Below are 23,490 nucleotides of genomic sequence, written 5' to 3' on the forward strand. Positions count from 1 at the left end.
AAATTTGAATGAACAATTGATCAGAAACAAGACATCTATTGAAACACTTGCATATCTTACAAGTAAAATTTTGCATGTTGTACAAACAGAAATTCACTCTATAGTTTCACATGAATGCTTAAAATAATTATTAAACAAGTCTTTGTTTTCATGCTGGGCTGAGGTTTCCTTCCACATCTGTAGTAAATTGTCCTAAGGAACATTGATTCAAAAGAACTAGATTGTCTTTTAGTAGCATGGTTAGCATAGGCGGATGAGTCATGAAGAAGATTACTGTTATAGTTGATGTCATGAAAAAAAAAACAGTTTTATGTATTATATTTCAGCAAGTAAAATACATTAAAAAATTGGTCTCTTTTGCAAGATCATCTGGTTTCACTAAGTCTTACGCCACCCTTTGAGCAGTCTACCTTCTATGTCTGAGAGATGAAATGCTAGAATAGAAAAATAATGTTAGAAGTTTATCTGCCAGTATTATTGCCACTTGACAATTTTCCAGCATGTGATTGATGGTTAAGGTTTCTGCATCATACATAATAATTCCAGGTGACTTTTGCAGACTGCATTTAAGTTGAATGGCATCTGATGTAATTTAAGGAGTAAATTGTCCTTTATCTGAACAGCAGTTCCTGTACTACCAGTTCTTGCAGGCTTTCTCTCCAAGCAGCATAAATAATTGTCACTTCTGAGGTATTCCTTTACTTTTTTTTGGTGGGTATTAGACTTCATCTATTTTCCTGGTAGTGAGGGGGAGCTGTGTTACACTGTTAGAAATTAAGACAATCTATGTTACAAAACAATGCTTTTCTTCATAACACTATTTTGCAAAGTATGTATGCGTGGCAGGAGAATTACTTTTGTTTTTTTAACTCGAGGCAGATAGTGTATAAAGGAAAGTTCAGTGGAAGCCCAATTTAACAGCCGGATTATACGCTAGGATTTGAAGAAACGACATTAGTATGATATAGGAGGAAAAAAACAGTGTGAACCAGCCTTCTTGAAAATGGATAAAAAAATACATTAATTTGTGATAATACTTATTTTAGGGAGTAGGAAATGAGCCGAAGTAGAAATGATATTAGTCTTTGCAGTCTTGCAAAGAAGAGTGATGTATATAAAAAAGCAGCTAAATAATTGTGGAAGTTATGCTTTGACATTTGTGTTCTTCTCCCTTAATTCTACATATGGACACATGTAACTATGGCAGGTGAAGTCAACTTTTTGGAAACAACTCTAAAAAGTTCTGGTTTCAGCTGCAAATGTCAAATATCATCCTAATGCTGTTTCTGATTTCTCTCTAGCGTAGTAAATGGGCATTGGCAAAAATCCAGAGAGTAATAATGTAAACTCGATTTTCAGTTTTGAGTTAGACACACAAGGAAAAAATTTCTGATCTATAATATAATTTGAAAACCCAACTTAGAAAAGAATTAAATATTCTATCCATATCTGATTTGCTTTTTATTGATGATCTATAGATGGTGTGGCCATTATTTCAGTGAAAAAACTGCTCAGTTTTCTTCAAGCATTTCTGCCTATGCTGTTTTACCATCTGTTGATGAATATAAGTAAATATTGTTATTGTAAAGATACTCTCTAGTCTGGCCTGTAACGTGTGATCCAAATTAAATCTTGGCTGTCTGGGGAGTTGGTGATTTTTAGTGGTTCTGAGTATATGTGACTGAGAGTATGTATAAAAACCACAAACCACCAAGGTAATTTGTATTTATTTATTTATTTGTTTTGGAGACCCTGTCCCTACTTGGAGAGGGGGTGCTAAAAATCTGGGTGCATGAGGTAAGTCCTCCTTACATATGGAGTGAATTAGGAAAGGCTGAGAGAGAAAAATACTTCATTTTCCAGTGTCCATCATTATGAAACTGGAATATGTGTTAAGCAGCTGCCAAATTTACATGCTGAGCAGAATACTGACAGTAAGCTTGTCATCTTTAAGTTGCTCATTTTACCAATATGTTTCTCTTTGGTCTTGAAGGAGGGAAAAACTTAGGCAATCTCAAATATATTAAGTAGTGAAGCACACCAAGTTAGAATTGTTTAAATGGAAAATTTAGCCACATTAATAGTGCATCATCTTTTTTCTATTAAGAAAAAAAAATAGCAAAGGTTACAGGACAAAATTTAAATAAAACCAAGTTAAATAAAGACAGAGTGGTCCCATGGTGGGAAAAGAATTAGCCTAAAACAGCTTGAGAGGAAACAAACACATAGCAGATCTATTTTCTGTATCTGTAAATAAATACAAAATTAAACACTGAAAATTGACCTAAGAGGCTGTCCTTGATTTTGGAGAAGAGAAATCATTGGAAATGTCAGAATAACGACAGGCATATGTCAGGTGTAGGTGAAAAAAGAACTAAATTCTTTAATACTATTCAGGAAAGTATTTAAAATAACACCAACAGTGTGTGGAATGATATTCTTTTGCGTTATGGTTGTCTACACTATATAATTCTCAGTAACTAAAGGAAAACAAGGGAAGGTCTTACTTTTCTGCATATTTTTACAATGTGAAATTAGGCCATTTTTCCAGATGTCTCTGTACAGATATATCCAGTTGGGCAAGCCAAAAGGGTATTCTGCTGTTTCATTGAATAGAGTTCTTTGTAAATTTAGCACACTACATTTATATAGTATTTGGCTAAGCAGCTACCTGAACTGATGCAGAGAAAGCAGATGAAATATACTCAAATTTAATATCTTGTGCTTTCACTTGTGCTGAGAAATATTTTTCTCACTGAAATATGAGATGCTAGAGTGAACTGAAATTAAAACTTAAGAGTAGGAAAACATCTAGGACTTCATTTTCAAAGATATAGAAAAAAAATGAGTGCAAAACATATTCTGTGAATCAACCATATAATTCCAATATGAATAATGAAATAAATTTTAATGGTATTACTAGAGGGTGAATTAAACAGCTCCCAACTGATTAAAATGACATTGTGCACTTTGAAACAACATTGAATAAAGCATCATATTGGAAACCTTGTAAAACCTTGTGATCAAAGAAATATTCATAAGTTGTGATCAAGTATATAGTAAAGACAGGCCTGAATCAATGTCCTTTGTACCCTTATCCAAAGGAAACAAAAATGCTGAGGTATGTGACGTTCCTGTTGTTCGTGTATCATTCAGAATAAATTCCATGATTCAAATTAATGCATTATGAATACTCCTGGCTTCTATTAGGAACTCTATGTCCCCTCTTCTGGACAGCAGAAATTATTTCAACTACATACCCTGCATGCTGGCATAAAAGAAACATTTTCACTTACTCTCCCAGTTCCGCAGTTTAACTCAAAGTGTTAAAAGTGTTTCTGCTAAATATAAACCAGGTTTTCCACTAGGTCTTTTATATTTTTAATTTCTCAATATTCCTCAGTATTTCTCTTGATTTGGCAGGTCAGTCTGTTTATGGAGGCACTGACAACGATTACCTTCTGTTGGTTTTGCTTTTGCAGGAGGCAATCGGAACTTTGTAGAATCAGGGTTTTTTCTTAAATTTCCAGAGTTCTTCTAATTGAGAGATGAAGAGAGACAGAAGGAGACAGAAAACTTGATGGCTTTTTAACAAATACATTTTTAAAGTGTATTTGTGTAACGCAACATTCTTAATTGAAATTTTTTTAAAGAAATATCAAATTTGTCCGAATCTGCTAGAGTCCTATAAAAAACAACACTCTAAGAGCCAGTAGTCTAAACATGCTAATATAGAATGGTTCTAGTTTAGGAATATAAAGCTGGTGAGGTTCAGTCTCAGGTTGCTTCTTGAGACACTGCTGTGATCTACAAAATAGCTACCATTTGATGTTTCTGGTTGCAGCTTTATCTGAAACATTTCGATGTAAGGATTGTAGGGGAACAGTACAGTTCTTTTAATAAGACAAAAACTGACAGAACTGATTTCACTCAAAAGTAAGCAAAAATTGCTGTGAATTGGAATGAAATTTAAGTATTGGCACTAGCACAGCTTGTTTTAGTACTACAATTAGAGCAAGTCTGCAGCCTTCATATATCCAAATTGACATCAGTCTGGAATGACTTTTCCAGAAGGAGTAGTATGGTGAAGAACAGAGTAATGTGTAGGCATCCTCAGCAGTGGCATGCCAAACAATGAACCGTGTGGTTTACTTGTTCAGTTTTTAAAAAAGAAACTGCTACAACATGACTGTATTTCCCTACATCCATTCAGAAGTCTGGACACCATGCAAAAATGGATAATTTAAGTGTGTAAGTGGGATACATGTTTAAGAAAGATCTATCTTACACCATGGTATGAAATGATCTCATGATTTGTAAATAGTTTTCCCAGATTAATTATAATCCTGAAATTCAGGAATATTTTAAATCACCCTGATTATATAGATAGATTATAGTCTTTTCATGTATACACATGATATACATAATTAGAGAAATGTGCTTCATTCAAACCAACTGCAATCATGAAATTACTTTTTCCCATTAAACTTCACAGGAGGCTGTGATTACATCCTTTTTATTTTTAATATAAGTTCCCTGCAATTCCCAAGATCTCAAATGTTTCAAACCAGCTGTAGTAGTAGGACTTTTAATTATACTCTTGCTTAGTGAGTCACATATAGCTCTTTCTCAGTTTGACTTAGCCCTGGAAAAACAGATAGGAGTAACGTGAACTAAAAAACTAAATGCAGAACAGCTGTGGACAGAAATGAATGCCTTGATTGAAAACACTCCCCTGGTAGTTTTTTGAATGTTGCTATGGTACAAAAATTATGTTTTTATTATAGGTTTTCTAAAGTGACAGGTGTCCTTTAGAGCACCTTTCCTGTGCTTTTACCTTTAATTTTGAAAACTAAGTTGTTAGTTTGCAATTTACTCCTATATATTGAAAAAGACAGCACATTATTTTTCCTGCAGTGACTGTGTGTAAATTTACTGTATGTAAAATGCATCTGGACAGAATATTTTCTGGGGAAGGGTCTAGCCTACATTGGGTATAATTTCTAATGATTTAAAGGTTATTAATAAGCTTTCTGTAATTGAAAAAATAAACAAACGATGAAATTATTTAACTGAGACATCAATTAGAAGTGTATTTTTGATAAATTGTATTTATCTTTTAAAAAATTTTTAATTTTGAAAATAAAATTTTGTTTTAAAAATATAACCTGTGCTACTATGAATATACCAATTTTTAATTGAAAACTTAATATTTGATGCATTTTTACTTAGGGTAGAGCAGGTTAATAGTATCAGAAAAATGACCTGAACCTTATTTCCATCAGAAAATAAACAGGAAAAGTGTAACAAAGCCACCAACACAAGTCTGTCTTCAAGTATGGTCTTTAGAAATGACACTTCCACTTTCCCAGGTGTAGTTGGATTGTTAACTGTGTCAGCAATAGCTCAGAATACAACAGATTGGATTGGTGCTTCTCAGCTCAGTAGCACTTTGTGTAACCATCCACACAACTTTGAAACAAACAGCTCAGGGCAAGAATCCAGAACAGTTGCAAAAGCATAGATTTTTCTCTTTGTCTTGAAGTAGTTGTGTCATTGCTGAGCATGAATTTTTATAACTGGCTGTCTTTCTAAACTCACTTTTATCAACTTTGTCTTGGTCATACTCAGCATTTAGCTAAGTGTTCAAATAGACATCTCAAATCTCTGTTGTCTTCCATAGCTAACCACTGAACATGAACTGAAATTTAGAGACTTGCTTTTATTATCAGCATGATATTAGCCTGAGATAAGTGTTTTAATGCTTACTAGGGACGTGGTATGATTAGAGACATGCCCCTGCAGAGTCAGTTGACAGAAACTGTGGCAGCATGTGGTAGAAAACCTCAAGTTCTTTGGAATAGCAATATTTTGGAAGAGTGATAATACTTGTTTCAGCTCAAAACCTCTTAAGGATGTCCCTTTCTTTGAGAGGTTGAAAGTATGTACCAAACTCTCCCTGAAGAGACAAGTGGGAAAAATTTCTCCTGGAGGAATTCAATCCAAAAATCTAACTCACATATGTTGACTCTCTCTTCTGCTGGAGGAACGTGTCTCTCTTAACCAGTTACAGAAGGTGTCACAAGTTCAGGTACCTAACTCTGATACTTGGCTTGGGAATATGTGTAAAATACCCAGATTAGCATTTCAAAGACATTTTAAATGGTGTCATTTTGTCCATCTCACAGGGCATACTACCAGAAGAAACTACACCAAGCTCCTTTTGAAATCTCTGACTTAATGCTTAAACATGTAGCACTGCTAGTGCTGAATACCCTCTTTGCTTTTTTTTTTTTTTTTTTTTTTTTTTTGCGTAAGAAAAAGCTTTCTATAAGCCTATGTAGTTCTCTTGGATCAAACAATATCACTACTCAGAGATTATATTCTGGATTTGTGGCCAGATTTTCAATTCTATGAAAGGTTATTGCAGTCTTCTAGCTGGTATTAATAAATAAATGTAATATTTTCCACTAGAAAAAATAGCTAAATTCAGAAAACTTCAGTTCATGCAGCATATACGGCTGCCATTTCTGTCACCTGCAGCAGATTGATACATTTGGGCTTTTTATATTGCAAGATAAGTTTCACGAAGCTATATTAGAGAAAGACTGGAGAAATGAAGGCAAATGTGGATTTTGCAATTGCATCTGAGCATAAATCAGTTTGCTTCATATTGCTTCCAAGTTTTCTGTTCTTTTATTTTGGATTAAAATGAACTAGTTTAAACATGAACCAGTGCAATTATGAAGAACAATTATTGTTCTTTGATTTTTGTTATTTGATAAAAGTGATGCAGTTTTCTTAAAAATCTGATTTTCATCCTGAATGCTTAGGCTATTTCAAGCGAATGTACAACACCTAACCTTTCACCACCAGAATTTAAACTTGAAGTAATACCCTCTGTCCAGGCTGTCTGAATGTGAATTGACCATGTGTTAAAAGATCCTAAAAGTAGGCTACAAAAATGCTGCTTTCCTAGCTCTGTTTGATTGAAATGGATTCCTATGTAGTATTTTCAGAAACCCTCACCACAGTTAGTTTTTCTCTGGAATCTTATAGCCATTTGCTTTTTCAGCCGAAGCAAAACAAAATAAACAACGCAAAATTGTCCTGAAAATGAACATGGCCAATAAAAGTCCAACTGCTGTAAGAAGAAGCTGTTAATTCTTACTGGTGTAGGGGTAAATCACAAACTCTAAAGGGCTTTCCTAGGATACATCCAGAGAGGAGTGGGAGGACAGTCATTGCCTTCCTTTACTTAGACAGCATGAGAAGGACAGCTCAGCCAGATCTTGGACATGAAATTTCTTCCCACTAATGAGAACTATTTTTAAAGCACTTAGAATGTTTTGTTAGCTATAGTAATAATAATGGAGTTATTAATATAGCTTCACTCTGTCTAGACAGATCTATATCTAGCTGAAAATTATGAGAACAAAAAGAAGAGAAACATTTATTTCTGAATTCAAACATCTCTAATTCCAAAAGTTTCACTGAGTTCCCACCACCCACCATGCTGAAATGACACTAGTGTACAGGAAGTTGGCAGAACATGATGCTTATGGCAAGCATGCACCGTTAGTTTTTTGGATTGCACCAAGCACTCACTGTCATGTTTAGCAGCCAGGGCTCAAAGGTTGCTCAAAGGCCAGAGCTGATATCAAAAGTCAGGTGGCCCAGTTACACAAATAGAACTAGAATTTGGTGTGAACCAGATGGGTCCCCAAATGTGAGAAATGGATTTGTAAAGGACTCTCAAAACCTGACTGAAAGCTCACACAGTCTTGTACATCTGTATGTAAACTCTGAGATAAGGTGTGCTGACGTAGAAAGGCCGTGGAATAGCGATGACATTGTTGAGAGAGAGAGATTGAACTAGAAACAAGTTTCAAACTATGGCCTTGCAAAAAGACCAGATATTTTGGAGAACTAGAACTGTGAAAGATGCATTATAGCAAGACTGTGTGGGGTTAAAAAAGAAGTGGTTGGCGTTAGAAGTGTTAGCAGCATTGTGCGGCAAAAGCTTATAGGCTGAAAAACATTTATAAGGTATTGTAACCAGGAAATAGGTTGGCTTCTGATAGAATGGTGTTGAGTTTTACATCTCTTATGTCTCACCCTTCTCTGAGACTGATGATGGAATAAAATCTTTTAAAACGCCTCTCAGTTGCCCCGTCTCTGTAGAGCTGGGAGTTTCCAAGGTCCTTCCCCCTTGTCTCCGGCCTGGTACTTAAGGTGATGACGAAAGCCATGTGACTCACTTTCGGCTGCAGGGACATGGAATTCAGAACTCCCTGGAGCTTACAATAAACCTGAGACTTTTCCCCCGGCCGTGAGTCGACTCCCTCATTACCTTCTCGGGTGCTGCCTCTCCTCCATACAAGGCAGACAGCGAAGCGCTCTGTCTTAGCTGCTCCCCAAATCTGCCACGAGAGACAGGAGAGTGTCCCCCACTGCTGACCGTGCTTCTGCCGGGCAGGCGAAGCCAGGGGGCTTCAGAGGGAGCACAGCGGCAATTGAACATTTCATTCTTTTCCTAATGTTAAAACGGGCATTTCAAAGTTATTTCAGGATTTTGTGGGTGTTCCATTTTTTCCTGCTATTGCTTCAGCTCCACTGAAAGTAAAGAGCATGACTGCAATACTGACCGTTTTTCTTTTAGTGGTTCATAACCCTCCTCAGGCACAGTGCAACTCTCTGGAAATATTCAGTGGTTTTCCATATTTCTGGATGTTTTAAACTCTGCTTATTACTGTAATTTAGAACTCTTGTATTTCCATCAGTGAAAAAAAGTCTTGAGAAAAGTCTTGCAGACCTCCTCATTTGGAGCGGAAGAAAAGGGGGAAGGGGAAATACTGGGTATCAGTAGGGGTGGCAGTGTTTTACTGTGGTGAAAGCATCATGCTATTGTTATATCCTTAATGCCAAACTGGGAAACTACACAAAGCCCAAGTTACCAAATCCTTAAATCCCCCAAACCTGAATCCCGCCAGATATCACCCAGGCAGTAATCTCATCTTCCCTGATCTCTATATACCAAGACCTTTCCATCTATGACCAGTCTACTCCAGTACTATTGATGCTTTTTCTTTGCCAGGTTACCCCAGACTCCTGAGATTATGTCTTGAAGCTCTCTCCTCCACTGTGCCCTGGATACTCATCTGTAAGTTCCCTATTTCTGTCTACATTCAAATCCTTTTCCACCTGTGCATTCACCCCATTAACCTCCCTCCCCATTCCAAGTCTCTATGTCTGTAGGAACAATTACTGACAAGCCAATTTCTGTTTTTAAAGCTATGGATTTATGAACCTTCCCCACGTCCTCTTTCATTCCCTTGGATGCTAGCGCCTGCTAGCTGGCTGAACGTATCCCCTTTCTTGGATCTGCCCTCAGAAATAAACATGCCCCAGCTCTTGTTTCTGGCAGAACTCTAAGAAAACCTGGACACTTGCTGCAGTAATCAAAAATCTGCTCAGATGGCAAAGAAAAACAAGTGAGGTTTGGGATGAAGAGTCCATATAGAGCCCTGCATGAGCTGCTGTCCTTCAGTTCTTAATTTATGTTACCCCTGGTACACTTTGCTCTTGGTTCTGTAATCACTCAGGGCAAGAAAGCCAGCTCCTAAAGGCCCACTTAAATCAGCATCTGTGGTCTAACTGACCAGGATTACATAAGATGAACTTCAGCATAACATAACCATAACCTGTCCCAGCTGAAACGTACATTGCTGCACAACATATGCAAAATACATGATCATGTGAAGGATGAACAAATTGTTTGGCTTCGTTCTCCAATTCTGTAATCTCTTCCATGTGGGAACATCCCTGCACCCATTCAGAGTCCTCATGGCCATGGAGTTCTGCCCTCCCCTGCTGTGTCTCTGGCCATGAAGCAGCAGCATTTGACACGATCCTTGAAATTACTTTTCTGAAGCTCTTGTTTCTATAGGTTGTTTTGTGGGGCTTTAATGAGGCTGAGGGAGAAGCAGAATGAACAGAGAGAGAAGAAACCTGGGGTTGTGCCAGAACATGTGGTGGATAGTAGTAGTCTGATTTCTAAAATGGAGGTGTTGCAGCCAATGAGCCCAGTATTTCCCATATTAATGAATCTTAAGGTTGGCAAGAAACTGCTTAGACAAACACAAGAAGCGTAACTAGGAAGGATAAGAAACACCCTGTTAATATTACTTTCCCCACCCATATTTGTATATACACAAAACCCCCTCTGTTTATTTTAAATTCTACTAAGATTAAACAGTGAGATGACTTTAAATGACCAGTTTGGCAACAGTTTGGAAATATTATTTCCAGAGATAATTTTATTACCAAACTGAATTGTATGTAGCAAACTGCAAGTTAATAATTTGGCCATGAAAGAAATAATAAGATAAAAATTATTTCTTATTATCAGTCTGCCATATGTATTCCAGAACAATTAGTGGTTTTGGATATTAGGATGTGGTTTTTGTGTTGGCACTTGCTGGGAAGACAACTAAGTGACAGTGAAAAAGAGTAGTATAACATTTTAATTCTCTTGATACTCTCCAGAGTAGCAATATTTTTCCCCTGAGTTATTGACCTAAACATCCATTTTGATTTTATTCAATCCTGAAAGGGATGATGCTTTAGGGTTTTTTCTTTTTTAACTAAAAACTAATTGAAACACTTATTTTCCCAGGTTTCTTAGCTTTTCAAAGCCTGCTGAAAGGAGACAGTATTTGTTTATAATAGACTCTTCAATTTTTTGAAGGTTTCCATTTGAACTACTGTGGGAAGATAAAATGTTTTGCACATTTACTATTGTATATTCTGTTGTAGTTCTAACTTCAACCCCAATATATTTCCTTTGCATTTGTGCTTTGAATTGCTTTCACTGATGAAGACACAATAAATTATACATAAAAGAAAGTGATCTTCTAAAATGATGTTCATTAAAGCAGTTCTAACTTGTAATGCATCAGAAACCATATGCTTTGTGCATTGGCTCACAGCTGTAAAACTGACTTGAAATTACCAAATGAAGGCTTGGTGCCAGTTTTCAGTGAAACCAATGACAAAACTTCATTTATTTCGATAGTTCAGATTGAACTGTGCAATATTCACAACTACAAATTAAAAGTTTTTGGTTTTGAGCCAAAGTCTCATTTTTCCTTCTGCAGGTTTGTAATGCTGAAAATGTAGGCCAGCCCCCTCCCCCTTTTTTTTAGTGTATGAAGATATTAAAAAATATAGTCTGGTTTTCTGTCATTTTAGTCCCTTCTGTTTATCACTGCAAACCAAGGCTTAGTAACTCAGGGCATTCAGGCTATAAGGAAAAGGAGACTGAAGTGTCAAATGTTTCTGGTCACACCTCAAGTGTTAGAGAGCAGCACGCCTATGTGAGCCCTCATGGCCTCTCAAGGGGTTGGAGATGCAGGTGCTGTCCATCAGTGTCCATGACATTGCAGACATACCATTCCACTGCAGATTCCATTTGTAATCTGATCCTGAGCTCAGGTAGTAAAAGGAGAGACCATTTAGTTTGTGGGGAGAGGGCTGTTTAAGCACCAAAGGGGCATTTTGGGAAATGTTCCCACCCTTTGTTAAAAAACAATGTAATTTATTTTTATTATTGCTCTATATTGTATGGAACTGTCTGTCATCTGCACTAGGATGTCGCCCTGATTTCTTAAGATTTTCTAAAGCCTTCTGAGTTTACATTCTTGTAGAGAACTTTCTCATGCAACTTTCTGTAAACAACCTATTGTTTTGCATTCTTTCATAGAGGCGGAGAAATTTGATAGACTGGTAGTTTGTCCAGTGTCGTTGGAGAGGTGGCACGTTCACCCTCCAATCCACTGGCACCTTTTGAGAACTATAAATGATTGGAGTCAGAAGAAATAAATTAGTCTCTTCATCGTGACCAAAGCTTTTCCTTGTGTCCTCTGGTGACACTAGGACAAAAATTGTAACATACCTCCAAAATAATGATGGAAGACTTCCAAACTATTGAAGGCATTTGTGAATATACATCTCCTTGAAAGAAAAGTGCATGAGTGGTATCTCTCTCACACTTCTCTTTTTTACTTCCTGAAGTGCTTTTCCAGCTTTTAAAAGATTTCTGCCCTTTTTAACCTTGGAAAAGAGGCTAGGCTTGTGTCTTGTGGACCAAAAGTGTTCACTGTCTAAGTTTGAGCCTCTTAGCAGGGAGTTTATGCTGGACTTAGAGCAAAAACCAATCCGTAATCCTGGAATCATCAAGAAGCTGAGCATGTTTGAGTCATTTACAGCTGCCTGGCATTGTTGCTGAGGGACAAATTGAAATGGCTGATCTGCCAGGCTTGTCAACACCTTTGAAATGTACTGCCTAGCCTGGTCGCCTTAAAGACACCTTGGAGAGAGACAGGGAGCCAAAGTGACAGACAAAGCCAGAGTCTGCCTACTTGTCACATTTTCTCCCTTTGTTTTCTTTCCTCTTTTATAATTGCCTTTTCTTTTGCTTGTTCTTATCCCAACACTAATGTTGTAATATTGGTAAGTGGTTTAATTAGAAGGTTTATAAACTTGTGTTTTTAATCTTTTTACTGAGAAAAAGTACCAAAAACTTAACATCAAAATAAAAGCTATTATGCAATCCAATAGTTGGGTGCAGTCTGTCCCCTTTGAATTCCATGGCTAAATTCCCATTGGCTTTCATGGGAGCCTATTAAGGAACTAGCTAATGTTATTTTGTAATATGTATGCCACATGGGGTCTCAATTTAGTCACTTAACTAAAGGCACCCAAACAAGTGGCCTTCTTTTCTATTGATGTGAATGACTCAAGTAACTAAAGGAGGAATACAAGTGCCTAATTTTAGTACAGTTGAATCCACAGTTGAATATGGTAACCACAGTCCAGTACCATAACTTCATCTATATGCGTTGGCATTTATCAGTCACACTGGGAATGGCTTAATAAAGAGTGCTTCAAAAACACTTCTGTTGTGTATATCCCATAAATCTAAAGTAAAAGCAGATAGCGAAGGAGAGAAGTAAATATGAAACAAAAATTTGGGATTAGCTTGAAAAAATAAATTAATACCTGTCTGAGGCTTTGCTTCATTTTAGTAATTAATCACCTTTTTTCAGTTAATTTATATTATTTCCAATAATTAATATTTTTAAAATATAAAGCAATTTAAACTGTCATCAGAGCTGGCATAGAGTTTGTCTGGAGCAGCATTCTGCAATTGGTGAAGATCCAAGTGCTTAATTTAGAACAGAAAGAGTTCAATGCACTTGGTTATTAAACGCCAAAATATAAACAAGTGCTTCAATATTTGGGACATCATGACCTCCAACATCACCTAATTTTAAAAATTAGGTTTCCAAGTCACAGTAATATGAACTAAGACTCTTAGAATTTACAAAGCCATTGTTTGCTATTTTCATAGGATGAATATTAAAATTTCTCTTGTCTGTTTGAGGATTAAGGTCAAATCTGATTTTCCGTTACACCTTTGTAAAGAAGAATTGCAAGTTCCACTAGTTTTAAAAAACTGTATATATTCAGAAAATATGGTCTTTATAAGTATAGATGCATAAGTATCTCCTGGCTTTAAGTGTTAATCTGTTGCATTGTGTTTTTATATCTTTGTAACAGTTCTGTAATGGTTTGCCCCTTCACCCCCCATTTTCTCCCAATGGTTCCACCCTGAGCTCTCCTGCCCCTCCTCCAATGCCACCCCTCCCTGGTGCCTTGCCCAGCACACAGCTCCTAATCCCACTCTCCCAAAATCTTCCACCTTGGGCATCGAGTGAGTGGACAAAGGACAGGGGTCCCTCCCTTAACCTTCTTCCATTGGTTTGTGTTTCTGTCTGTCCTCCTGCCTTCCACTCCCCCGAATTCCCCCATTGGGTGGTGGGCGTCCTTCTTCCTTGTCTCCGCCCCGATACTTAAGGTGATGATGAAAGCCATGTGACTCACTTTCGGCTGTAGGGACATGGATCTCAGAGCTCCCTGGAGCTTACAATAAACCTGAGACTTTTCCCCCGGCCGTGAGTCGACTCCCTCATTACCTTCTCGGGCGCCGCCTCTCCTCCATACAAGGCAGACAGCGAAGCGCTCTGTCTTAGCTGCTCCCCGAATCTGCCACGAGAGACAGGGGAGTGTCCCCCACTGCTGACTGTGCCTCTGCCGGGCTGGCGAAGCCAGGGGCCTTCAGAGGGAGCACAGCGACATTAATCAATGTAGGTATCACACAGAGCACATGAATAAACCCTGTCTCTTGAGACCACATATTTTATTCCTTCAGCACTTTGGCATGTGATCTTTGTGATTTATGCACATATATATAATGAGAAAAGTCTCATAATGTTTCTCTTCTCAGTGACACAATTGAGCTGGAGTTATTTGCTTTTTGACAGCTTTCAGTGTGTGATTATGGAGTTAGACTTCTTTTGGTAAACCCTGAACTATTCTTTATTTCCCCTGGGGAGCTGTGTACAGCTTCTGCATGTTTATCTCAGTTCTCCATTTTTTATTTGGATCTTCTTAAGAAAGTGACAGAATTACTTCTGGCTTCTACTTACTGGTGTGCAAGATGCCTTTATTGTTTAGGAGATAGGCATATTCCAGACTTTTCTAAAGTATCCACTTTTCAAGCCTCAATCTTACAGGATGGGAGATCCTAATCTTCAGAATTATCTCTGCTAGTGGTCTTTGACCTTGTTTGGGTCTTCAAAACCACATATGCTTGGTCAAATTGTGTCATCCTACTTCAACAGAAGATTTCGTCCACTAAAATTTGGTGGGGCTTGAAAAGATGCTCCTTCACCCTGAAAAACTTTGTTGCACTCTTCCTTGATTTTTTTGGCTGTTAACCCCAGAATCAAGGCACCAGTTAAATTTGCCAGGAAAAGAATTCCAATAAAAAAGGTACTTACCATATTCTATGTCTTTATCCCAGGAGACCTCTGGGTCCTAGCAGGTTGACTGTGTCACTTTTGTCACAGTAGCAAGTCCACTCTGAGTAATGCAGTCTTTATGGACAGTGCCAAGTGGTTGGATAGTGTGAGTAACACAATCTTTTGGGATAGTGCCAAGCGATTAGCAGCAGTCTCTGCGTTGTCATGATTGCTGGGACATGACACAGACCCAGGCCCTTCATCACTGACACAGTGAGTGTCCTCAACCCTCTGGGCATCTATCTCCTGCACCAACTGTCTGAACTTGATGTGTTAAGAGCACATTTCCCTTATTAGCCCTGAGATCCAAACCAAGATTTCACTACCAGCAGAAGTTCCTTTGTTTCTGCTCTGAATAAAAAGTGCATTTTATGAGAGGTAATGAATGCAAACAACCATGGGTGAGCAGAATGTCTGTTGGAAGCTGGAGCTCATTCTTCAGCAGAGACAATGCCTTTCTGCATTGCTGCTGGGTCTTTTGATAGGCTTCAGAGAGAGCAGAAGAAAAGGAGTCCTTGGCCCTTAGTGATAACTGCCTAAATTTCGTTCCTAGAAATATGTGGAGTGTATCAGGATAAATACTTATACTTTCAGACGCCAGCTTGACATGTTCTGCTTCTGTGGCTGTTTTGTTATCTTTTATCTTTCTCCAGGAATAAGTCAAACCCTGGATGTTATTGAAAAGATTAGAGTGCCTTTTCATAACTGATTAATTGAGTAAGACTTGAAACTGGTGCTAATGACCCTCACTTACATCCTTTCTGTGAACCTGCAGCAACTTCCTCACTGACTTATCTGTCAAAGATGTGTTTATTATTGAATATTGCTTCCTTTGGAAGGGTAAGAGAATGTTTTTCTATCATATCCATTCTTCATGGAATGTTTCTTTCAAGGGCTGTCCTCATTTCTAGCTCAGAACTCCATCTCAGTCAGAAACTTAAATTTTGTCAATTATTTATGTCTTTCCTCCACACATTGAATGCTAGTAAAGCTCTACCTTATTTCTTGTTTCTCTTCTTATTTCTGATTTCTGACAGGATAAGAAATTCCAGGTGTTTTCTGAGGCTCTTTCTGTCAGCAACTTAACGGTCTGGGGGTGCTGTCATCTTTGTGTGCAGACTATTCATATAGATGAGAGGCTGTCATGACCTGTTTTGAGACTGCAGTCAGGACTGCACCCATGATTGGAGAGAATGCCACTAGCGCTTCAGCTAAGTGGGTGGTAATGCTGAGAAATTTCACCTTCCCTGTCATCTGATGAGCATTCATGTGGTGCTCTTTTCAATTTCATGAGATCCTTGGCCATCCGGGAGCATCTGGGAATGGTGCTGCACTTGGCAATGTTCTTACAATTTTTATTGCTATGAAGAGCTTCCATTACCTCTCCGGGGTAAATATGCAGCCTTCCTCTGGGCTCATGTTGTGTCAATATACATGTGTGCAACCACTATAAAATAGAAGAACAGCTTATTTAAAAGTAAGACATTCTCTTCAAAGTATTTGTATAGATTTTCTGCTGCAGTGGACATAAAGAAAGACAAAGAATAACTTTTTCCTCTTGTCAAAAGAATGGAAGAAAAAATAATGTAGAAAGAAAAATTACATGGTAGAGAAGAGGATATTTTCCTTACTTTCTTCCATGGCATGACTGTATTTGTGTACTACATACATTTGCTGGTAAGTTGCCTCTCTTCCTTTTCAAAATCTGCGTATCAGAAATGCTAACAGAACTATTAGCACATTGAATGGGCCATCATACTGCTTTTGGGAAAGCATTAGCCAGGGATGCTAAACTTCACTTCTGGCTTTCAAAGTCTACCACATGAATGAATATCACTAATCATCACTGTTAGTCATTAGCAAGTAACCAGTTGCAACTACTGGGATCTAGAGGCAGTTTTTTTTCTGAACTTGCTTTTCATGCTGATATTTGCTTAATTAGTGGCAATAAGGCAGCTATGCTTGCTACTGGGGTGAGAAAAATCTGACACCTGCTGCATCATGGGTATAAATATTTCATAAAGATCCTTTCTTTTCAAGTGATGGCCAGTAGTTCAGAGTTTGACTCTTAGTGTGAGGGAGCTATTGTGGACTGCTTGTGTTAATTGTCCTGCTGCTTGCCTTCTTTCAGTGTCCTTAGGAAACTTGCTTCACTTTAACCCCAGTTTTATGGCTGTCTCCCTTTTTGCATCATAGACAAGAAACATTTTGTGATGCCTTTCTGTGCTATGTTTAGAATCTTAAATTTAAGACCTGGATTTCTCAGACAAATTCAAAGTTACTCAGGACCTCCCAGGATCTGTCTCCCAGTAAGAACAGAGAAAAAGGAAGCCACTGCAGTGGTTGAAGGGCAGAGTAATACAAAAGGTTACTAAACTGCCCTGCCACCCACCTTCTTGCTGAGCCAGAAGCAAATTTGAAAAAGAAACTACTGTGCATCACTTCCCTAGCAGAACAAGCTGCAGACAAAAGGAATCGAAACCACAACCAGGGAATTGGATTTCCCCTGCTTTCTCCAAAATAAATATTTGTTTGTGACAAAAGCAGCCGGAAGAATGAGACGTACCTTTGACACTAAAAGCTTGTGTGTTTGTGCCAACTGCAGTAGAGGTATGATCGTACACTGAGTGCTACCTAAGGTCAGGCTGAGCTCCATCTCCCCCAGCTTATGAATTAACATCTTTGGCTACTTGTACTAAACAGAGTCCAGGGAGTCCAGCAGGAATCTATAGCAAGTGAAAAGCAAAATGAGCAGTGGGGCTGCCTCTTGGAGTTGCTCCCTATACTGCTCCTTCCAAACAGCTTCTTCATTTCCTCCAAAGCCATTGTGTAGCAGCTTCATGTGCTGGCTTTTGGAATGAGCTCCAAAGGGGCAACATTGGTACAAAAGTATAGGGGCCCAAGCCCAGCAGGCAGCTCACAACCATTATCTGGATAAGCAACTCCAGGAGATGGTTAGCAAAAAGGAGAGGCAATGAAGGTGAGCTCTTTGGAGTACAAGGAGTGTATCCACTTCTGGATGCTGCCTTTGAAAGGATCCATGCATCTCTTAGCAGGGCTCATTCTTTAAACAAACCCATTACTACCGATCTGTGCTTTGAGCAGTAGCTTAGCAGTTAGAAGCTTTAACTAGAAAGTAGACAACACTGGTCTCAACACCCATCACCTCATGGTTTGAGTGGGTTTACACACCAGTTCTCCATTTTCTCAAAGGTGGCCCAAAAGAATATATTCCTTCTGTGAGTAGCTGGAAGGGCAACAGATTAGTAGTAAAGGACATAGCAGAGCACTATTGTTAGCTGATGGAGTCAACTGGAAAAGCCTTTTCTGAACTCTGGAGAGCTGTTCATCAAGCCTCCTCATAGGGAGGCTGTGCATGTGACAGATACTCTTATACTTTGAAAATTGAGTGCCCCATAACTTGGTTTTTCTTTGTTTTTCTTGTACATTATGCTTCACTTTTTGTGTAAAGGCGCAATAAAGAAAATATATGAGGCAGAGATTTGCCATTAAAGAGTCAATTTTTATAAGCAGTTACCACATGAGATTATCTGGAGCACCACAATTATGGCCTTTCGCAAGCTGAGGGAAATGTTGTGGTGTCTCATATGGCACCATTTGCTAACACTTAGCCAGAAGAGATTCTTATGGCCAGCAAGTACTCTAAATTCATAATGTTTCGCTTCACTTTTTTTTTTTTCTCTTGTCCACTTTTCCAATTCTCATTTTCAGCTGTTACCTGGCATGAATTTGCACAGAAGAACCTCCTCTGTCATCCGAAAGCCAGAAAAATCCATTCAGATTAGGAGACGGAAGGAGATTTAGAAAGAGTGTCTCTTGGATCATGCTTTTGCCTTCACAAAAGCCATATTTTTATTATGCCCTTACATAACCTGTCCCCTGTTTCAAATACTGCTTGGAAAAAACCTCCTTCTTACAAGAACATGACCAGCTGAGTAAATAAAAAAACCTGTTGAACTTGTGGATTGTACTTACTGAGGTCCTAACTATTTTGATACATGTGCCTGCATAGCAATACTTTGGAGAGAAATAGTGATATTGAAACACATGAAAACAGTTGGTAAAGGCTACAAGTTAACCTGAAAGCATATTCCTGGTAACACAGTTAAAGGAAAAGGAGAGGTGCTCAAAGGTAAATTCAGGTCAATTGGCATCTTCAAAAACAAGACTTGGATGACTTATAAAACGAAGTCATATGCAAAGAGGGAACAAGTCACAGAAACACCAAATTTACCACAGTGTCATGAGAGTGGAAAGGAGGAAAAAAAATGACAAAAAAGAACTCAGCAGTAAAATGAATATATTCATGCAGTGTCAGTCTCTCCAGACAAGAAATGGTGCCAAGCAGAACCGCATCAGCGTGTGGCCGCTTCTTGCACTGACACTAAAAACATCTGTTGAGGTACAGCGTTTATACTGTCTGCCAAACAAGAGTTTTTTAATCTTAAAACATATGCTGGAAATAGGAAAATTTGGACAAGAACAAAAAGAAAAAAGAGGGGTGGATGGCCAATAAATTAAAAGTGAGAAGTGGGGAAGGACAGATTTGAGACAATGTTTTCCACATAGTGCATCATACTTAATTCAAGTCATCTCAGGTCACCAAGGAAAGCAAAGCTCATGAAGGAATTCTCAGATTGCTCAGAGAAGTTGAAAGAAACAAAGTCTTCATGTCAGACTTCATCCTTCAAAAATTGGGTTTTGAACAGTTAACCATAAAACACAGGTTTTAACAAAAGTTTGGGAATATATCTAATTTGAAATGCAAGAACTGATACTGACAGCAATACTCTTGTTTTTCAGGCATGTATATCTCACATTTTTTGCAGAAAGCATGTATTTAAGCTCCCTAGCTGAGCCAAGGCCTAATATTGGCTCTTCAGAAATTGTGCCTCAAGCCTATTTGGTTAAACACTTATCAAGGAAATTTTAGATACATACAATGAGTAAATTATTTAAAGATTATCACCTTCATATTTATTTCTCTAGATGAAAAAACTAGAATACAAGATTCAGAAATATTTCAGTGAGAATAATTCTCAGATATGACCAAAAAAGTTTTTCAACTATTTCTAGGATATTTTTCAAATAAAGTCCCTAAGTATTCCTTATGATAAAATACTCTCATAGAATGGAGCTTATTTTAATTTCTGAAATAAACTATATATTTTCAAGTACATTATTTGGTGAAGTTAGCTAAGTGATCAATTTCCTGAATATCATAAGCATGTATGAATAGAAGATTTGATTTTGTGTCACAGACCCTTTGAAGTCAAGGAATTCTTTCATTCATATGAGTGTCTCTTTGGTACCATCTCAGGTTTACAGTATGTGGTACATGTCTAGAGAGAGAAACAGATAATGAACGTGCTTTAATACAACTTGTCCACTCAAATAATTCCTTGCAAATTGTGCTTTGAAAAGGGAAAATGTGCCTAGAGTATAATGCAGGCCCCTAGAAATCAAAGAGGAAACTCCCACTCTCTTCAACAGATTTGAGATTTCATCTCTAGAATACTTGACTTTCAAGAACAAAAGATTTATGCTTAGTGAGTCACTGGATATGGTAAATTGCATGTTTTCAAAATCTACATAAAATTAATTGTGCTGTATATCTTTCAAGATTTGCTTTACTTTCTTTCTGTTCCATTTATTAAATGTTATATTTTTGAAAAACAGCATAGAAATTTTCAGCTGAATGGACTATACACACCATGGATTACAGAAGGTTTTGGTCCTTCTAATATGGCAAAAGGGGCAATTTAGACTTTGGATTGTGGTAGATTATACCCACTGTAGACAATTTATTTCTGAGGTATAAAACACGTTGGACAATATGAAAGTCAAATTCTAAAGTGAGGTGATGGGATAAAATGGGAGCTATTTCCTAAAGGCAGCACTCAGAGCTACATAATTTTCTGCCCTATTTGATAGTTTTTAGCTTTGACTGAGTTCTATATTAGGTCAGCATGTAGCTGAGTTTTACTGGACATCTATGTCCTTGTAAAAATACAGAGATTTTGTGTGCTCAGATAACAGTTATTTTCAAATGTATTTGTTACTTCCTGAATCCTAAGAGAATATTTTCTATGATCATCAAAAAGCAAAAGACAGTTTAAACCTATGGATATCTCTCCCTTTGTTGTCAATGCATCACAGATGGAAAAGGTGAAATTGGCACGGGCACTGACAAAAAATCTCATTGATTCTTCTGTTAAAATGCTGGAAACAAATTGCAGTTATTTCTTCAGGACTGGAAGACAACAATGTATTTAAAGACCACTAGGAAATAAAATATTCTATGCTGAATTTTTAAATCAGATAATTTCTGTTAAAGTTCAAGATCATTCTGATGTTTCAGAGCTTTTTTTCCTCCCAGTAGGAGACTTTCCAGTGATCTGCAACAAGTGGCAACATAGATCATGTGGAAATGCATCTTGCAGTATCCTTCTTCCAGTGAATGTTAAGTTTCTTGTGAGACTAAAGCTTTGGCTGAATCTTATTTTTTAACATATCCTCACTTTTAGGTCTGTGAACTAAATTTGCAGATTATTTCCACTTTAATTTGCATTCTTATTTCTCAAAGGAAGCTGACTAACCCTTTCTTCCTTGCTCAGCATCTGTTTGTCTTCTTTAGTGAGAATCTACACACTGCTCATTGTAATATGGAAGCCTGAGATGTCAGTGAAATTTTGGTGACTAATAACTGTTGACCTCCATATTCAGAAAAATTTCATACATAGTGGATTAAATAAATACATATATTAACATGTGTTTAGAAAATTCATCCTCTGTTACTTGTCTGGGCTCAATTGACCATAATCAATGACTGATTTAGGTCTTTGATTCTGTAAAAAAGCCCCAAAACTCCCCAACTGGTGGCATTTATGTTTTTTCAAAACTTTAGGCAACATAAAGAAAAGCAGTTTAAGGTTTCACCAAACTGTTGAGTTTTGAAAAAAACATTTTTCCCCTTAATTTGAACCATCATTTTCTCAAAGAAAATTAAATTAAGAAAACAACTAACATGTTTTTGTAATTAACCAGAGTATTGAGCTATGCAAACAATAAAGATCTGTGTTTGAAATTAATTCTTGTCCTGCTTCTGGGATTACCAGGGGAATAAAATTATAGCAAAACAAAACAGAAAAACCTGCTACAGTCTAGAACTTGCACTTTACCAGAAGCAAAAGGAAATTTAGACTCAATAGTTTAGAGTTCTATTCTGTCTCCAAAAAGCATGATTCTAGAGTTTGTTATAAATTTGACAAAATGAAAAATCTCATCACTCCTGTCATCAGAAGCCGATGTTGTACCTCTAATTTTTATTCTTTATAGCTCACTTGTTTACTTTTCCTCCTCTGTACTGAAGGGACATATTGAGGTGATTCTCAGGAGTGTGAAAATAAGAACACTGCATCAAGTCAAGAGATACTGATTTTCTAAATTTTAGAGGAAAAGATTCCTCCTAGGGCAGGAATCTTGTCTGGAGGTGGGAAAGGTCTCATAGAAAAGTCTGAAAACTTTTAGGTTGACTGTATTCTTCTTTTCTATTTATTTGAAAATTAAAAGGAAATAAAAAAACACACAAACTAAACCACAAGAGGCAACATCTGACCTGTGATACTGTGTTTAAAAACCCCAGAAGCTGTTTTTAGAAACAGGTCATATTTCCATGAGGAAACATTGCTTGTCAATTAACATAGTGAAACACTCAAATTGGCTTCAGAAGGTTAAGTTTTGTAGGATATCATGGTATTAAATATATCAGTTTTGGGGTCTCAGTCTTCTGAGGGTATCTGTCTGCTGTAACTACCCATCAGTCCTTTGCTCTGTTGAAATCTAACCATCTGTTTTGTGTTGAGCCTCTTGAATAAACTACTGCCCCCCTTATTCTTTGTGTACAGAGCTGTCTTTTGGAATACAATATTTGGTCAAGTTCCTTGGCCCACAGATTTCTTCTTCTTATCCAGTTGTGCCCCAAGTGCCCCAGTTGTGTTTGGGCTCTCAAGAGTCCAAAGTCAACATTGTAGAGGCACGGGCATGCTGAGTTTGTGGTTGAGGGCACATCCAAATATTGCTACATCCCAGATTTGGTTCAAATACTTAGCATAGCCCATTTATTCTAATTAAATAAATGATATTTCTCCAAAGGAAAGAAGAATGGGGAGAGAAAATGAGCAGGGATCAACTGCTGAAGTGTTCCCTGTGTCAAAAAACATGAGCATTCCTGTAACATTACACTGACTCTTTCACCAGGGACCCAGCGGCCCAGTTTCAAGTTTTTGCTCAGTGCTCCAAGAGTCCCAAGTCACAGAGCTCTATGCCCATGACTTAATACTGCCAGCATTAAGTGGATTTTCTGAGGAAATTTTTAAAGTACTTTTTTTATTTTTTTAGATCATGTTTTCTTCAAGTTGAAAACTCATATTGCCTCCCTAAGGGCCAGAGGCTAACACGTGGAATAGATATCAATGAATTGTTTTCATCCTACAAGCCAATGGCCATTCAAAATTCCTTCAGTCTCTTCCTTCTCTACTGG

The 23,490-nt window shown here is 37.6% G+C and overlaps 1 long non-coding RNA gene across 1 annotated transcript in view; it reads left to right on the plus strand.

Annotated features, from left to right (window-relative positions):
• LOC137475275 (uncharacterized) overlaps positions 1–18,911 on the plus strand; it is a 63,930-nt gene extending 45,019 nt beyond the window's left edge. The window contains exon 2 of the long non-coding RNA XR_010999794.1: positions 17,536–18,911. This is a non-coding gene — a long non-coding RNA (uncharacterized lncRNA). The remainder of the gene's footprint in view (positions 1–17,535) is intronic.
• Positions 18,912–23,490: the final 4,579 nt, after the last annotated feature.

The sequence above is a fragment of the Anomalospiza imberbis genome, chromosome 6 (genome assembly GCF_031753505.1).
Source record: "Anomalospiza imberbis isolate Cuckoo-Finch-1a 21T00152 chromosome 6, ASM3175350v1, whole genome shotgun sequence".
NCBI classification, from domain to species: domain Eukaryota; kingdom Metazoa; phylum Chordata; class Aves; order Passeriformes; family Viduidae; genus Anomalospiza; species Anomalospiza imberbis.